A 19548-nucleotide genomic window follows, 5' to 3' on the forward strand; every position below is an offset into this window, starting at 1 on the left:
GTTAACTGACTTGCCCAAGGTTACACAGCTAGTAAGTGTTAAATGTCCGAGGCTGGATTTGAACTCAGGTCAGTGTGCCACCTAGCTCCCCCTCATTTTATTCTTACAAACACTCTGGGAAGTAGGTGCTATTTTTTCTTATTTTACAGTTGAGGAAACTGAGGCAGAGAGTGGTTAAGTGACTTGTCCAGGTTCACACAGCTAGTGAGTACCTAAGTCTGGATTTGAACTCAGGTGTTCCTGACTCCTGTCTGGGACTTTATCCACTGCACCACTTAGTTGCCTCTATAATCCTCAGAGGTCATGAGTAGAAGAATTTTTCTAGTTTTCAAGACATTTGCATTATTCACAGGACAAAATATCCCTTCTTCCATCCTCCTACATGGTGTGCCATGGAGGTCTGCCTACTCTAGTTCCTCCTAGAAGGGGGGTGTCTTGCCTCTGAATGTGTCAGTGTGTGTGTGATTGTGTCCATGGGTATTTCAGGGTATATGTGTGTGTATGTTGGTATGTGAAGAGTTTGTTTCAACACACACTTGGTATCATGGCTGTATGGAACAGAGGCCCCTCAAAAGGGGCTGGGAAAGGGGAGCCCTTTCACTCTGTGACTGACCCTTTGCACTTTATCTCATTCTGGACCTCCTCCCTCCAGTTCCCCAGCATCGTGTGGAGGTCCTCAGGCCTGGGAGGTTGCACCATTCTGGGTAATAAAGAATTGAGGCCATGAAAACAGAGAAGAGGGGAGGGGAGGCACTTCATAGGATCATACCTAGCAAATCTATTAATCAACGAGCGCTTATTGAGGACATACTATGTGCCAGGCACGGGGGATATGAAGATGAAAATGGAAGTCTTTGCCCTCTACATTCTACGAGAGTCATGGTGAGGATCAAACGAGATGATCTTTGTAAAGTCCTTTGCAAATCTTAGGGTACTGTAATAAATGCTAGCAACTATCAGTAATAAGTGTGAAGATGAAAGACCTTGGCTGGTTGGAAAACAGGAAAGAGGATGGCTGGATTCAGAGGAAAGATAATGAGTTCCACTTGGACCTGTTGAGTTTGAGGTGTCAATGAAGCATCCTGCTCAAGATGTCCAAGAGACAGGTGGCAATGTGGGTTGTAGACAGAATAAGTCTGATTTATAGACCAGAGAGTCACCCACTTACAGCTGATCATTAAACCAATGCGAGCTGATGAGCTCTCCAAGAGAGATTAGCCCCAAGACTAGGTCTCTAGTCCAACAGTTTCATTTTACAAAGGAAGGAACTGGTAGGGAAGGCACAGGAAGGGATTTGCCCAAGTCAGGGACCTAGGAAGTGCACAAATGGAATTCCAACCCAGGTCATTTCGATGGCAACTGTCTACAAATCCAGTTCCCTCAGGAGAGTCTCTTACTCATCTGGTCTTTGTAGGATGAGCCCTTCCAGTCAAAAGCATGGAAAACTGGGTGGAGTGGGGAAGGCAGCAAAAACATCACCCGACTGACTCCCAGATGACACCATCACTCAATAATAACTTTTGCAAAAAAAAAAACCAAAACCCAAACAAAAACCCCATTAGATTTCATATTGGCCTTTGCCGCCACCGTGTGGTCAATATCTGTATGACACCTGCGAGGTTCAGAAGAGAGAATTTTGTTGGGAAGCGAAGGCGGGCTATGATGACTTAAAGGGAACAAGTGAGTACCATTTACTACTGTGTCAAGCACTTCTCAAGTATTATCACATTTGATCCTCACAACAATCCTGGGAGGTAGGTGCTATTATGATTTCCATTTTACATTTGAGGAAACTGAGGCAGACAGAAGTTAAGCGACATGTGTATGGTCACACAGCTGTTAAGTGTCTGAATTTAGGTCTTCTTGACTCCAGTCCCAGTGCTATATCCACTGAGTCTGCTGGCTGCCTCTGGGTGGAAGGAGCCTTGAGAACAGAGAATGTCAGAGCTGGACAGGACTTTAGAATTTAGAATGTTAGGGTGAGAAGGAATGTAAGAGCACTGACACTTAGAGCATAGAACATTAGAGAGCCAAAATAGTCATAGGAGCACAGAACCTAGAACAGAATGCCAGAGTTGGTCCCTACCTTTGAGATCCCCAAGTTCTCATTTCATAGATGAGCAAACTCAGAGGGTAAATTATTTGCCCAAGATCACAATGTTAGTAACAAGCGGAGTGAAGGATTTGAACCTGGGTCCTCTCATTATGAATCTAATTATGTTACCACTGTGGCAAGCTGGCACAGCTCAGTTAAGTGCTGACCTGTGAATACTGACTCAAAGTTACCAGTTGCTGAAGCCAGCAATTTTATTTCCTTGGCATGAGAAAAGTGTTCTCTCATTTAATTAAAATTTTCTTTAAAAAATTAACAAGCATCTATTTCTTCTCCCTCATGTCTCTACCTCCCCATTAGGAAAGGAAAAACAAAAACAAAATTCCTGCAACAAATATGCGTAGTCAAGAAAAACAAATTCCCATATTAGCCGTGTCCAAAATAGCTTGTCTTACTCTGCATGTTTAATCTATCATCCCTGTGTTAGGAGGTGGGCAGAATTTGAAATCATCAGTTCTCTGGAATCATGGTTTATCATTGCATCGATCAGAATTCTTAAGTCTTTCAAAATAATTTGTCTTCACAAAGATTTTGACATAGTACAAATAGTTCAGGGGGCAGTTAGATGGTGCAGTGAATAAAGTCTGGGGCTGGAGTCAGGAAGACTCAACTTCCTGGCTCAAATCTGGACTGAGACATACTATGTGACCCTGGGCAAGTCACTTAACCTTGTTTGCTTCAGTTTCCTCATCTGTAAAATGAGCTGGAGAAGGAAATGGCAAACTGCTTCAGTATCTCTGCCAAGAAAACCCCAAATGGGGTCATGAAGAATCAGACACGACTGAGCACATAAATAGTTCTCCTGGTTCTTCTTTCTCCATTCTGCAACAGTTCAAAGAGAGGTTCACGTACTCCTCCCACTCTGTCCTCATTTACATAGACTTCTATCTGCATCCTCCCCTACTATGTGAGAAAGTTCCTCTTTTCATTCCTTCCCTATTCTTCCCTAGCATATCCTCTCCTACCTGTATCTTTTCCTTTCCTTTTTTCTTTTAAGATCATCAAAACAGAACAAAAATCATTCCCAGAAGGGGCGGCTAGGTGGTGTAGAAAACAGAGCAACGGCCCTGGAGTCAGTAGGACCTGAGTTCAAATCTGGCCTCAGACACTTAACACAAAAACTATCTGTGTGACCTCGGGCAAGTCAATTAACCCCAATTGCCCTCCCCCCACCCAAAAAAGCAAAAAAAAAATCATTCCCAGACTCTCTATCTTATTTGATCCCCTCTATGACCCTGGCTGACATTTTGGTTTTCAGGGAATGCTTGTAGCCTCCCCATTAGAATGCAAACATTTCATACTTATGAAGTCTTTTCTTATTGCTTATTTATATTTACTCCAGAGGGCTTTGAGGTAGTTATGATTTGTATGATGATTCCTGAGTAAAGTTTTGGGATTCCCTACCAGTGAATGTTGGTATTGGATTAATTCTGGTCCCCCAGGGCATCTAGGACCTCTACTCCTGATCCTGGTCTTGGAGGAAGGAAGAACTGTGACCTGAAGGCAAGAAGACAGGCCTTTCTAGTGTTCCAGTCCCAGGCCGAGAGGAGGGGAGATTTGGGACTCAAAACTGGAGAGATCTGGGACTCAGCCCTAGTGAGATTTGGGATTCAATCCTTATGTAGGTGGCTTTAGTTCTAATTATGATCTCCAGAGTAACTCACTAAAGGCAAGGTGCATGGCCTACCAGAATTACTCTGACATGAGTCTCTGGAGGGCAGGAGGCCTGGCATTTGATTCATTGGGGGGGAGCAAGGTCCCAGAGGAGATGCAACTTGTGACTCATTGTTGTTTCTCTTTCATTCTCAAAGAGGACCAATAACAGCATGATATTGGGGTATGGATGATATCTTGACTTATGTGTAAATTGGATTTAAATAAAACAAAGTTGCCCAAAGTCATCAGTCTCTCTTCCAGAATCTCTCTCTTCTAGAGTCAACTGGACCAGTGGCAAGACAAAAGAGACAACTGGCAATCCTTCATGGCTGTTGGGACAAATTGTTTCCATCCTCCCAGCATAAAATTATCTTTGATAAAAGTAGGGGATGGGGAGAGGATAGGAAAAAAGTATAAGACAATAGAATGGAAGGAAGTATTCAACTAGCTATTATTACTGTGAATATGAATGGGATGAACTCACCCATAAAATGGAAGAGGACAGCAGAATGGATTAGAAAGTAATGTCTAATAATATATTGTTTACAAGAAATACTATGGAAACATAAGGATTCACACCGAGTTTAAATCAATTACTATTTCCCCAATTATATGCTAACAAAAGCAACAACAAATGTAATTAATGAATATTTATGAAAATATAAAAAAATCTAGATTAAAAGAACAAGAAATAGAGACTTTTTAAACTATCTAATCTCAGAAAAACAATTTGAACAAGAAACAAATAGACTCCCAAAGAAAAAATACCCTAGCACTAGAGAGATTCAAAGGCAAATTCTATCAAATATTCAAAGAACAATTAATTCCAATGTTACATAAACTATTTGCAAAAGGAGGAAAAGAATGAATTCTTCCAAAGTCCTTCAATAATATAAATATGGTCTTGATACCTAAACCAGGGAGAATTAAAACAGAGAAAGAAAACTATAGACCAACATCCCTAATGAGAAAAATTTGCAAAATGTAAAAAAAAATTTGCAAACATTTGAAGCAAAATACTAGTAAAAAGACTATATAAACATATCACAGAGATTATATACTATGACTTGTATTTATGTCAGGAATGCAAGGAAGATTTAGTATGAGGAAAGCTATAAATCATATTAATAACATCAATAGATGTAGACACTTGGGGTGGCTAGGTGGTGCTGTGAATAGAGCACCAGCTCTGGAGTCAGTAGGACCTGAGTTCAAATCTGGCCTCAGACACTTAACATAAAAAACTGACCATGTGACCTTGGGCAAGTCACTTAACTCCAACTGCCCTGCCTTTCCCCCTCCAAAAAAAATACCCCAAAATATGTGAACACTTACAGACACACAGACACATGTACAAATCAGCATTATATGTAATGGAGATAACCTAGTGTCTTTTCAATAAGGTGAATAAACTTTTATTAAGTGTCTATTATGTGGCAAGCAATATTTTAAGTGTTTTTGTGAATATTATCTCATATTATCTTCACAATAATCCTGAAAATTAGGTGCTAGTGTTATTTCCATTTACATATGAGGCAACTGAGGCAAACAGAGGTTAAGTGACCTGTTTAGAGTGAAAACAGCTAGTAAGTGTCTGAGACTGGATTTGAACTCAAGTCTTCCTGAATTCAGCCCCTTCACTTTATTCACTGCATTACCTAGCTGCCTCTATAATAAGACCAGGAGTAAAACAAAGATGCCCATTTTTACTAGTACTATTTGATCTAGTTCTAGAAATACTAGCTATAGCAATAAGACAAGGAAAAAATGTGGAAATAAACATAGGTAAAGAAGAAACAAAATTATTACTTTATGCAGATGATATGATGGTGTGCTTAGAGAACTCCATAGAGTCAACTAAAAATAAATTGAAACAAAACCCAGTAAAGTTGCAGGATATAAAAGAAATCCACCTAAATCATCAGTATTTATATATGTATTACCAATAAAACCCAGCAAAAGAAGATAGAAAAAGGAATTCAATTTAAAATAACTATAGAAGATATAAAATATTTGGGAGTTGATCTACCAAGATACAAATAGGAATTATATTAATATAACAATAAAACATTGTTTATAGAAATAAAAATAGATTTAAATAATTAGAGAAATATTAATTGCTCAGGGATAGGCTAAATCAATATACTAAAAATGACAATGCTACCTAAATTAGTTTATTTATTCAGTGCCATACCAATTAAACTACAAAAGAATTCTTTTATAAAACTGGAAAAAATATAAAATTTATCTTGAGGCACAGAAGGTCAAGAGTCTCAAGGGAAACAATAATAATAAAAAGTAGACAGGAAGAAAACCTAGCAATATCAGATCTCAAACTATACAACAAAACCATAATTATCAAATTCAGCTCTGGTTAAAAACATAGATCGATGCAACAGATTAGGTATGCAATAGGCAGAAGAAAACAACCCAAGTACTTTAATGTTCCATGAACCCAAAGACCTTACCTACTTGGGTAAGGACTCACCATCTGAAAACAAATGCTGGGAAAACTGGATATAAGTCATATAGAAATTAGATTTAGACTGGTAACTTACACTACATACCAAGGTAAACTCCAAATGACCTAGAAATAAAAGGTCACATCATATATGAATTAAAGAAAGAAGGGGGGAAATTGCCTTTCAGATCTATGAATGGGGAAAGAATTCATGACTAAACAAGGGATACAGAGAATCACTGTAGCAGCAAGCACCCCAAGCATCCTCAGGGTTTGCTGCCAGCACAGGTTCTTGGATCTGCTTTGATAAAGGAAAGCAACTCAAAATGGGTTAACAAGCTTACTTTAATCAGTCAGACATATATCGTTTACCTTGTTCAGGGGAAAAAGGTCAGCATCCCAAACTTCAAAGTATACAGGCAAAATTATCAAGACAGAAACAGATCAAGTAGACAGCTTTCCAAACTGTCCAGCCATTACATCCATACCCAATCAACATCTGGGTTTTTCAAAGCTGGGGGGGCTCCAGACAATGGCTTCCCAGAATCCATATCAAATCACAAAACACTTCTCAAAGTGAGCCCCCAAAACAAAGCCTCAAATCAGGGTTTATATACCCTTCTCCTGGCTCAGAGAATGTAACAACCTTCTGGACTCACTGGCCAATCAAGAAGTATCTACTGAAAAACAAGCCTCCCACCCCAGGCTCCAGGTGCACTTTAGCCTAGGGGCAGGGAAGATCTTTAAATTTGCATTTCCATTACAATCACAGAAGCTAAAATGTACAATTTTGATTACATGCATTTGAAACATTCTTTTACACAAACAAATCCAATAGAGCTAAAATTAGAAGGGAAATAGTTAACTGGGAAAACATTTTTGCATCAAATTTCTCTGAGAAAGATCTCATTTTCAAGATATTAAAAAAAGACTGATCCAAAAATTTAAGACTAAGAGCTATTCTCCAATAGATAAATGATCAAAGGATATGAACAGGCAGCTCTCAAGGGAAGAAAAATTCAAGCTATCAATAGAATTATGAAAAAAATGATCCAAATCACTAATAATTAGAGAAATGCAATTTTTAAAAATAAGTTTTTACTGATATCTTCTATTTCTTATATCATCATACCCTTTCTCTCCCTCAGAGAGCCCTCAAATATAACATCACATTTTTTAAATAAGAAAAAATATCAGCATAACTGATGGATACATTGAAAAAGTCTGAAAGCAGGTGAAATGTGTTTCATCTGTGGACCTCCCACCTCCACAGAAGGTTGGCTTGGAATTGTCCTTTGTATCTCTTCATTTGAGTCCTGTCTGATCTTTATAGTACTGTTAATACACTTTTGATTTTTTAGTGTGTAGCCATTCTTTCCATTTATATTATAATTTTTGTGTATATTGTTATCTTAACTGTACTTACTTCATTCTACATTAATTCATGTAGATCTTTCCATGTTACTCTATTTATTACACACATCATTTCTTTTACAACAGTAATATTCCATTATGTTTCTAAACCACAATTTGTTTAGCTGCTCCCCAATTGGTGTTTCCAACTCTTAGCTATCACAAAAGTTATTGCTGTAAATATTTTGAAAAATATGGTAACTTTCTTCTTATTGGTATAAGCCCAGTAATGGATTCTCTGGCTTAAAGGATATGAACATTTTAGTTACTTTATTTGCATAATTCCAAATTGTTTTCCAAAATGATTGTATGATTTCATAGCTTTACCAACATTATATGTGTGCTTATCATTCCATGGCTCTTCCAACACTAACTACTGACATTTTTTTAGTCATATTTTGCTAATTTGTAGGGTGTGAGGTAAAACCTCAGGATTGTTTTGCTGTGCATTTCTCTTATTTTAAATACTTTGGAAAATTCTTTCATGTGGTTGGGAATACTTTGCAGTTCTTTTGAGAGCTGTTCATATCTTTTGGCTATTTATCTACTGGGGAATGACTATTAATCTTACATATTTATTGTTTTAAAAAGTTTTAAATATTTTTTCCAATTACGTGTAAAAAAGCTTTTAACCTGTTTTTTTTTTTAAGCAATTGGGGTTAAGTAACTTGCTCAAGGTTACACAGCCAGTTATTTCTGGGTGTGGTGCTAAGTATCAGAGCCCGGATTTGATCCCAGGTCATCCCGACTCTGGGGCTGGCGTTCTTACTCACTGAGCCACCTGGCCACCTCTTAACCTGGTTTTTTTTAAAAACAAATTTAGATTCCAAATTCTTTCTCATACTTACTCCTCCTTCCCTCCCTCCCCCCCCCAGCTGCCCAGGGGGACCTCAAGGCAAGGAACTTGATAAAGTTTACACATGTGCAGTCATACAAAACATTTCTATATTAGTCATGTTGAGTAAGAAAATACAGATTCCCCCCCCAAAAAGGAAAAATTAAAAATGTTTAACCCTCCCCAACAACAATATACTTCAATCTGCATTCAGATTCCATTTTTTCTTTCTCTGGAGGTGGATAGTATTTTCCATCACACGTCCTTCAGAATTACCTTGGGTCTTTGTGTTTTTGAGAATAGCTAAGGGGTGGCTACGTGGTGAAGTGAATAGAGCACTGGCCCTGGAGTCAGGAGGACCTGGGTTCGGATCTGGCCTCAGACATTTAACACAAAAAATAGCCATGTGACCTTAGGCAATCACTTAACCCCAATTACCCTCCAAAAAAAAAATAGAGAATAGCTAAGTCATTCACAGTTATTCATTGTACATTGCACATTATACATTGCTGTTACTGATTCTGTTCACTTCACTTTGTATCATGTTAGTCTTTCTAGGTTTTTCTGAATGCATCCTGCTCATTATTTCTTATAGCACAATAGAATTCCATCACAATCATATACCACAACTTGTTCAGTCCTTCCCCCAATTGGTGGGCATCCCCTCAATTTCCAATTCTTTGCCACCACAAAAAGGAGCTGCTATAAATATTTTTGTGTATATAGGTTCTTTTCCTTTAAAAAAATTCTTTGGGATACATAGTAGTAGTATTCAAAAAGTCAAAAAGGTATGCACTGTTTTATAGCCCTTTGGTATAGTTCCAAATTGTTCTTCAGAATAGTTAGATCAGTTTACTATGCCACCAACAGTGCATCAGTGTCCAAATTTTCCCACATCCCCTCCAACATCTGAAATTTTGCCTTTTTGTCATATTAGCCACTCTGATAGGTGTGAAGTGGTACTTCAGAGTTGTTTTAATTTGCATTTCTCTCATCAGTAGTGATCTAGAACATTTTTATATGACTGTAGATAGCTTTGATTTCTTCATCTGAAAACTGCCTTTTCATGTCTTTTGCCCATTTATCAATTAGGGAATGATGACTCAGTTCTTTATATATTTGAGAGATGAAGTCTTTAACAGAGAAACTTGCTGTAAATACCCCCTTCCCCTCTGCCAACCCCAGTTTTCTGCTTTCCTTCTTCTTTTTTTTAAGCAATTGGGGTTAAGTAACTTGCTCAAGGTTACATGGCCAGTTATTTCTGGGTGTGGTGCTAAGTATCTGAGCCCGGATTTGATCCCCAGGTCATCCTGACACTGGAACCAGAACTCTTACTCTCTGAGCCACCTGGCCACCCCTAAGCAATTGGGGTTAAGTAACTTGCTCAAGGTTACATGGCCAGGTGTCTGCTTTCCTTCTAATCTTGTTTGTGTTAGTTTTGTTTGCACAAAACCTTTTTAATTTAATGTAATCAAAGTTACCCATTTTATATTCTATAATGCTCTCTGTCTCTTGCTTGGTCATAAATCCTTCCCTTAACCATAGATTTGACTGGTGAACTATTCCTTGCTTTCTTAATTTTCTTATCTTAACACTCTTTATGTCTGAATCATGTACCTGTTTTGACCATATCTTGATATACAGTGTGAGGTGTTGAACTATATACCTAGTGTATGTCTTATTGTTTACAGTTTTCCCAGGAGTTTTTGTCAAATAGTGAATTTTTGTCCCCAAAGTTTGGATCTTTGTGTTTCTCAAATACAAGATTACTATGGTTGAATGATTTCATCCTCTTTGTCTCAGCAGCAGCAGGTCAGGCTCCTCCAGTCTCAGCAAGCACCAATAAAGTGTCAAGCAAAGGAGCTACTGTTGTTGCCTACAGTGGAGTCCTGGCTATGTCCTGTATCCTGGTGAGGCTGAAGCAGCAAGGCTATGATGTTGTTGCCTCCCTGGCCAACACTGAACAGAAGGAGGACTTTGACGAGACCAGGAAGAAGGCATTGAAACTTTGAGCCAAAAAGGTTTTCTTTTTTTCTTTAAATTTTTTTGACTTTATTAATTTGTTTGTTTACTTTTAGTTTACAAGATTCAGTTCCACAATTACTTGAGTTTCAAATTTTCTCCCCCTCCGTCCCCTCCCCCCCAAAAGTTTTTCTTCAAGGATCTCAGTAAGGAATTTGCAGAGGAGTTCATCTGGTCAACTGTTCAGTCCAGTGCCTTCTATGATGATCTATACCTCCTGGACACCTCCTTTGCCAGACCTTGCATTGCTTACAAATGGGTGGAAATTGCTGGCCAGGAAGGTGTTTCATGGAGCTACAAAAAAGGAGAATGACCAGGTCCAGTTTGAGCTCAACTGCTACTCCTTGGCCCCTCAGACTAAGGTTAAAGCTCCCTGGAGGATGCCTGAATTCTACAATAAGTTCAAAGGATGCAACGACCTGATGGAGTATGCCAAGCAGCATGGAATCACAGTTCCAGTCACCGCCAAAAACCTATGGAGCAAGAATGAGAACCTTATGCATATCTGCTACGAGGCCAGAATTCTGGAGAACACCAAGAACCAAGTACCTCCTGGCTTCTACACAAAGGCCCAGGACCCTACAAAGACTCCCAACAGCCCAGATGCTTTAGAGATTCAGTTCAAGAAAGGTGCTCCCATGCAGGTGACCAATGTCAAAGATATTACATCCCATTGTACGCCCTTGGAGCTCTTTCTCTACCTGAATGAAATTGCAAGCGAACATGGAGTCGGCCAAATTGACATTGTGGAGAACCACTTCCATGAAGTCCAGAGGTATCTACAAGACGACAGCTGAACTATCCTCTACCATGCTTATTTAGACTTTGAGGCTTTCACCATGGATTGAGAAGTGCATAAAATCAAACAAAGCCTAGATTTTGCATTCTCTGAATTGGTGTACAATGGTTTCTGGCACAGTTTAGAGTGTCAGTTTATCCGTCACTACAGATAAACATTGCCAAGTCTCAGGAAGGGGTCGAGGGCAAGGTCCAGATGTCTGTCTTCAAGGGTCAGGTCTACATCCTTGACCAAGAATCTCCCCAATCACCATACAATGAATAGCTGGTGAGCATGAATGAGCAGGGAGACTATGAACCTGCTGATGCCATAGACTTAGTCAACATTAACTCCCTCAGGCTAAAAAAATATCGTTGTTTGCAGAGCAAGGTCATTGACAAATAGACTAAGCAGCTATCAATAATGTGAAGCAGCTCTCAGTGTCGCTGCTGATTTCCCCAAGTAACGATGCTGAATGTCCTGACATTTTGTGATTGTTGCTCATTCTCCTGGCCTGCAACTCAGTCCGGCTTTGTTTCATGTTCCTGAAGCAGATGGGAGTGGTCTACAAGGGGGTGGGGGTGGGGGTAAGGGGGCGATGGAGTAGGAAATACAACCATAATAATAATAAAAGACTACCATAGGGGAAAAAAAGATTTCTATGGTTATTTACTACTGTTTACTGTGTACCTAATATATTACAGTGATCTACCACTCTATTTCTTAGCCAGAATCAGCTTGTTTTGATTATTACCTTTGTAATACAGTTACATGTAAAATAATGTTAATAATAGTATATATATGCATATATATATTTAAATATTTGATTTGAAAACTTTGAATTCCAGATTCATTCCCTTCCTCCCTTGTCACCCACCCTTACTGGGAAGATAAGTAATTCAGTATAGGTAGTACATGTGTAGCTATGCAAAACATTTCCGTAGTGGGTATATTGTAAAAGACTGACTATACTTCCCTCCCTCCTATCCCACCTCCCACTTGTTCTATTCTCTACTTTGATCCTGTCCCTTTTCAAAAGTGGATGCTTTCAACTTCCCTGACCCAAGCCTGCCCTCCCTTCCATCAACCCCCCTCTCATCCCCTTCCTCCCTACTCTCCTGTAGGGTGAGATACCCTATTTAGTGTGTATGTCATTCCCTCCCCAAGCCAAATTCAATGAGAATAAGGTTGACCCATTCCCTTTTGCTTTCCTGTTTTTCCCCTCCATTGTAACCATTTTCCCTTGCCTCTTCTATATGAGATAGTTTACCCCATTCTGTCTCTCCCCAATCTCCTCTCATTATATTCCTCTCTCACCTCTTATTTTCACCTTTTAAATATCATCCCTTCCTATTAAATTGGATTTGGAGTCCACAGATTTGTGTTTGAACCTTAGTTATACTATTTAGTGCACATCTGGGATGCATGCTGTCCAGGATGAGGGAATCTGATAGATCTCTTGTCTTCTTACACGCTCAGATTACATGTGGAGGACTAGCTTCCATTCTGGGGCCACATGTTATGAGGAGCATGGATAAACTCCCTTGGTCAATGTATAATTTGGTTTCTTCCAGGAGGACTGGGCTAAAAAAAATTATAGTAAACCGGAAGATATGTACAGGTATATATTTCCCAGAGTTCTCTCCTTTTCTCCTTAGAACCCCATTGACAAGGAATGCTGTTTGCTTGTTTATTTCCCTTCCCATGGGTTGGAATGGATGATGAGGAAGAGGCCCCTAAGAGAGTCCAGGTTCTTCCTCATTTGTAGCTGAGAGTGCAATAGGCTGGCCCCATGGCTCTGGGCAAGGCAGCGCAAGCACAAGAGGAAATTTCTTTGCTAGATTGTCCAAAGAGGGAGGGCAGACCAGAGTGGATGTTTACTACACATCACATCAGAACTGACTGGAGACTCTCTGGGGAAACGGAGAGCAGCCCAGCCCAGCCATGTGGTGTGACCCGGATTGGAAGGAGACCAGCAGCCACCGTCGGGTGAGGGCAAGTAGAATATCAACGTCCGGCGTCCCTCCTATTGCTTCCTCAGGCGGTGAGGGAACCCCTGTTCCTTTTAAGCCTGCCCAATTCTTTTCCTTTTCATTCCCTGCAAACTGTGTGGGAGGAAGGGTGGGAAAGGAAGGGGAAAACAGCAACCCAAGCTTCAATATTTTAGCCTGCAATTTGAAGCATTGTTTTATTGTTTATTTGAGTGTTCTTATGTTATCCGATTGTGTTAATAGATCAAATGACCATTAATAGTGCATTGATGTAGTCTGGTCTCAAAGAAGACAGATATGAAGATCTCTCCTTCTAATCCTTTGCAGAGGAACATTGTAAAAGATTTTTTTAAAATATGTTAATTGGTTTTGCTTTTTTTCTTTTCCTTGATAAATAAAATTCTTTCTTATAAGGAATGGTTCTAAGGGGAAGAGAAAGCATATAGGAGGAAACTGAGGTGACCAAAGATGTCAGTAAAAACCTACTGAAGAAGAGTGAATTTCTGAAAGTTATGAGTTGGGAGTTGTGATTGAGGAAGTGAAGCCAGAACATTGGAAAGGGAAGTTTATGTGAGGGAGAGGTTTTCAATTTTTTTTTTTCATAATTTTGAGTATATTCCACAGTATGCCTTCTAAACTACTAATGAACCTGGGGGCCAGCCAGTCACTAACTGGTCAAGAAAGCTTGAAAAATGAGGAACAGGAGGGGTGGCTAGATGGCGCAGTGAATAGCTCTGGAGTCAGGAGGACCTCGAGTTAAAATCTGACCTTAGACATTTAACACAAAAACTAGCCATGGGACCTTGGGTAAGTCACTTAACCCCAATTGCCCTCCAAAAAGCAAAAAAAAAAAAAAATGAAGAATGGGAAGGAGTGAACTATTTAGGGATAGCTGGTATGCCATGGGTAGTCAAACAATATATTATAGGCCTCTTGTGATCCCATAGGTTCTGGGGGTCCCAAATATACTCCTCCTTTTACTGCCTCCACCCCTCAACTCTAATAGACATCAAATCCCTCTACTATTTTGGATCCCTACTCCCTCTCTGCCATGAAACCCTGTTCTGAAAAGTCAATCTCCTTCATAAACCAAGACTGACACTTAAGCCTTCAGAAGCTAGGAAATGAGGATTATAGGATTATAGGAGCTAGACTGAGATGTGGATTTAGGCATCACACAGTTCAAACATTTTACAGACTGAGGGAATTGAGTCCCAGTAAGTTTTCTGAAGGGTAAGTCCAACCAAGTCTTTGATCTGCGGAAAGCTACAAAATGTAGTGAAAACAATACTAGAGTCATAGGATTTAAAGCTAGATGGGGTCTTGGAGATAGTCTAGTCCAACACCATGATAACTGTAGGCAGTAGATTGAACCTCTTTTGCTTCATCCCTTCCTCCCACTGATCAAAGAAGAAACCAACACTGAAATAGTCAGATGAGTAAAGGGGAGCTAGGTTTTTTCTTGTGTTGTGCTCCAGGGAAGCAAAGGGAAGACAGGTACTATTGGCTGTAATAGTAGACCAACTGACTCTGGTCCCATTTGATTGCATCTTTTCCTGCCTTTCTGCCCACTCTAACACACTATGAGGTTACAGTTTTGCTTGCTTTCCCTGCTTTCTGTCACCAACGCAATGCCCTGACTCCTTGATGGCTCAGCAGGAGACTGGGGTACTAGATAGCTCCAAGTCCTCCTTCTCTTCCATCTTGGCTGAATGATTTCTCTATTTCTCAGCTATGCATCTTGTTGGAAGGAAATTTCTTCCAAAATTTAAAACCCTGGAAAGTAGAAAACTGGATAATACCCACATCATAACTCTCTGGCTCCACCAAATCTCAATGACAACATCACTGGGGTTAAATTAATTTTAAATTAAATACATTAAATTACATTTATGAGTTTGAGGTACTTTCTTTTTAGCATGTGAGCAATTTGACTGGTAAAAAGACAACCAGACAATCTACTTGTAAAGAAACACAGTCTTTCAGATAAAATCTGAATGACAAACACCTATTTTTAGGAAGATTAAATAGAGAAATGCCCCCTCAGGAATGTATTAAGATCTGTTTGGGACCAAGATTGCAAGGCACTGTGATCTCTTGTTCAACTGCATGTGACTGTTTTTAGAGTTTGGAAGATTATAACTTATAAAATGTTTAAACAAATAACTGGGGACTATCAGAAGATTAAGTACTATTGGCTTTATATGTGATGGAAAGGTAGATTTCACGAGTTTTAAAGGGAAAGATGAGTTACTGACCACCAAGAGGCTCTGAGCTGAGGCATTGGGTTTTGGGGAATTATGAAAAGCCAACTATGAAGGGTAGAATTTAAGAAGCCAAAAAGGAGAAGCAGCTGATAGGAAGGCTTCAGTGGATGTGTTGAGAACCCACAGATTGGAAAAGAAGTATTGCTTTCCAGAGTGGCCAGTGAGAAAAGAAGAAGCAATTGCTGAGAAGCTCTTTAGAGGAGACAGAATTCTGGGGACAGTTTGAGATATCACCCTTCTAAACCCATCTCTGGCTTGAGAGAGGTGAATCCTGGCAGAAGTTCCTAGTTCCTCTTTCTTGACCTTTCTGGTTTCAGAGGGACAAACAGAGGGGAAAAGACAGGGTTGTTATCTGCTTTGTCATGAAAAGTTTGGAGCTGATTGGACAAAGCAGAACCATAGAGCCAGCCTGAGGAACTATGTGGTACTGTGCCTTAAGAAAATTGCTTATCACTGCAATAACATAACAATTTTTCATTTTTTGTAACGGGTGATTGTGCATTAAAACAGTTTGCTGCTCCTTCTTCAGCTTGAGGGTAGAAGAGTGGGTTTGCCCAGGAAGAAAGTGGTGAGTACAAGAAGGGAAGAAGTTAGCAGAAAAGTGGCCTGGCATTGTACGTGTTGTTCCTGATGGAATCAAGGACATCAAAGCCTGCTGTTCATAATTATGACTTACCCTGACCACATGGGTTCCCCACTCATGTGCCCCCCCATAAATGTGCGCCCACTTTCCTTCATGAGACCTTGTATATTGGTAGAAGAATGTGACATGTGTATGGGTTGATTGTGATGCTTTGATTGTTACTGAATTTGCCTTATTTTGAGTAACTGAGATAATAATTATTCTTGAATTTTGAGTCACAACAATGTGGTGGTGGTTCCTCTCTGGTAACCCAGATCTTCTAGTATGAAGACAGGGTAAATAAGATGGCCCAAAGAGTAAGACTGGGGATTTAGGAACACCAAGTGCTATATGAAAACAATCTACACATACATCAAGAGACTACTTGAATGAGAATATTACAAGGGAACAGTTTAATAGCTTTGGGGGCATAGTTCCAAATTGCTTTCTGTAATGGATGGATTGATACATGTCTCCCCCAACAGTGAACCTATTTTCCATATCCCCTTTACCTTTGTCATTTTCCTCTTTTGTCATCTTTGCCAGTGTGATGGGTGTGATAGAAGCTCAGTGTTGCTTTCATTTGCATTAATGATTTAGAGCATTTTTTCATATGGCTGATGATAGTTTGGATTCCTTTCTTTGAAAATGACCTATTCATGTCCTTTGATCAGTTATCTATTGGATAATGGCTCTAAATCTTATAAATTTGAATCCATTTCTTATATATCTTGGATATGAGACTGAACAAGGCTGAGTAAATCACAAAACTGAGTTGATTGGGTCCACTAAAAGTTTGTTACATAATCTCAACTGGGCCCTCACCTCAGCAAGGCAATCCTCTTTTAAAAAAATTATTTATTTACTTTTAGTTTACAACATTCAGTTCTACAAGCTTCTGAGTTCCAAATCCCCCCCCCCCCTTCTACCCCTTTCCCTCTATGGCAGCATGCAATCCAATGTAGGTTCTGCAAATACCTTCATGTTAAACATTAGTCAAGTTGTAAAGGAGGATTATAACTAATGTAATTAACAATGAGAAAGAAGGAACAAAACAAAACAAAAAAGAGAGAGAGAGTAGTTTGCTTCAATCTGCATTCAGACTCTGTAGTTCTTTCTTTGGATGTGGATAGCCCTTTCCATCATGAGTCTTTTGGAGTTGTCTTACAGCCTTGCATTGCTGAGAAGGGCCCAGTCTTTCAAAGTTAGTCATCACAGATATGATGTATATGTAATTGTGTACAATGTTTTCCTGGTTCTACTCCTTTCACTCAAAATCAGTTTATATAAATCTCTCCAGGTTATTATTAAGTCCATTTGCTCCTCATTTCTTATAGCACAATAGTATTCCATTACATTCACATACCGCACCTTGTTTAGACATTCTCCAATTGATGGGCATCCCCTTGATTTCCAATTCTTTGCCACCATAAAAAGAGCTGCTATAAATATTTTGTGCATACAGTTACTTTTCCCACTTGTATGATCTCTTTTGGATACTGCCCTAGAAGTGGTATTGCAGGGTCAAAGGCTATGCACATTTTTATATCCCTTTGGGCATAGTTCCAAATTGCTCTTCAAAATGGTTGGATCAGTTCACAACTCAACCAACAATGCATTAGTGTTCCAATTTTGCCACATCTTCTCCAGCATTTATCATTTTCCTGGTTTGTCATGTTAACCAATCTGACTGGTGAGATGTGGTACCTCAGAGTTGTTTTGATTTACATTTCTCAGATCAATAGTGATTTAGAGCATTTTTCATATGATTATAGATATCTTTAATTTCTTCCTGTGAAAACTAACTCTTTCATCTCCGTATTGATTTACTATTCCACTCACTACAGCAGCTTTTCTAAATATTTTCAGCCCTCTTCAAACCTCCCATAGTTCCCCTTTCCCCATAACTCTCAGCAGAGAACTTTGCTTCATATTTCACTGAAAAATTAAAACCATTCATGACCAGCTATCCTTTCTTCCCTGTTCCTCATCTCATGACACGGAGATATCTTCTTCCGCTATCTCCTCATTCACCCATTTCACATGAAGAGGCAGCTCTTCTTGACAAGGCAACTCCGTTTACATGTGCAAGTGACTCTATTCCATCTTGTCTCTAGCTTTCTCCCTCTAACACCCCATCTTCATTTACTCCTTGTCTATCAGCTCCTTCCTACTACCTACAAACACGGCCATGTCTCTCCTATCCTCGACAAACCCTCACTTGTTCTGTCCATTTCTGCTAATGACTGTCCCATATCTCTTTTCTTTTTGGTCATCTAAGATCCCTGAGAAAACTATCAACGAGTGATACCTTCATTCCTTTACTTTCTTCTTAACTCTTTGCAGTCTGGTTTCTTATTTCTTCATTCAACCAAAATTATTCTCTACAAGGTTACCAACGGTCTCTTAATTGTCAAGTGCAATGACTTCTCCTCATTTCTTATACTTCACCCCCTGCAGTCATTGACACTGTCAATCACTTTCTTCTCCTTCAGAGTTTATTCTTTCTAGGTTTCATTGGCACTGCTCTATCCTGGTCCTCCTCCTGCCAGTCTAACTGCTCCTTATCTGCTTCCTTTGCTGAATTTTCATTCAGGTCATGAGTATTTTCCTGTCTACAGATCTGAAAGGTAATTTCTTCCTACTTCGCTAGTTTATATGTGATGTGGCCTTTTATAACCAAGTCATGTATCCATTTGGAGTTTATTTTGATATAGGGAGTGAAGTGTTGATGTAAATCTAATTTCTTTTTTCGTATTTATTTAGTATTTTATTTTCCTCCAGTTACATGTAAAAACAATTTTTAACATTTGTTCTTAAAACTTTGATTTCCAAATTCTCTCCCTTCCTCCATCTCCACCACCCCTCATTGAGGAGGCAAGCAATTTGATACAGGTTATACATGTGTAGTCATGCAAAACATATCCATAATAGTTATGTTAAGAAAGAAAACATAGATAAAAAAGCCTCAATAAAAATAAAGAAAATTTTGAAGAAAGTATGCTTCAGCCTGTATTCAGATACCATCAGTTTGTCTGGGGATCGATAGCATTTTTCATCACAAGTCCTTCAGAGTTTTCTTGGATTGTTGTATTGCTGAGAATAGCTAAGTCACTCACAGTTGATCATCTTACAATATTGCTGTTATTTTGTACACAGTGCATTTCACTTTGCATCAGCCTGTGCAAGTTTTTTCAGGCTTTTCTGAGAGCATTTTGCTCATAATTTCTTATAGTACAATAGTATTCCATCTTAATCACATACCACAACTTGTTCAGCCATTCCCCAATTGATGGGCATCCCCTCAATTTCTCTTTTATTTTGGAGGGCAATTGGGGTTAAGTGACTTGCCCAAGGTCACATGGCTAGTTTTTGTGTTAAATGTCTGAG

General features: G+C 39.2%; 1 pseudogene; it reads left to right on the forward strand.

Moving 5' to 3' along the window:
- Positions 1-544: 544 nt before the first annotated feature.
- On the forward strand, positions 545-11831 carry LOC138159521 (argininosuccinate synthase-like; annotated as a pseudogene).
- Positions 11832-19548: the final 7717 nt, after the last annotated feature.

The sequence above is a fragment of the Petaurus breviceps genome, unplaced genomic scaffold (genome assembly GCF_028583685.1).
Source record: "Petaurus breviceps papuanus isolate PSGF00001 unplaced genomic scaffold, PetGlider_PUasm1.0 176, whole genome shotgun sequence".
NCBI lineage: Eukaryota > Metazoa > Chordata > Mammalia > Diprotodontia > Petauridae > Petaurus > Petaurus breviceps.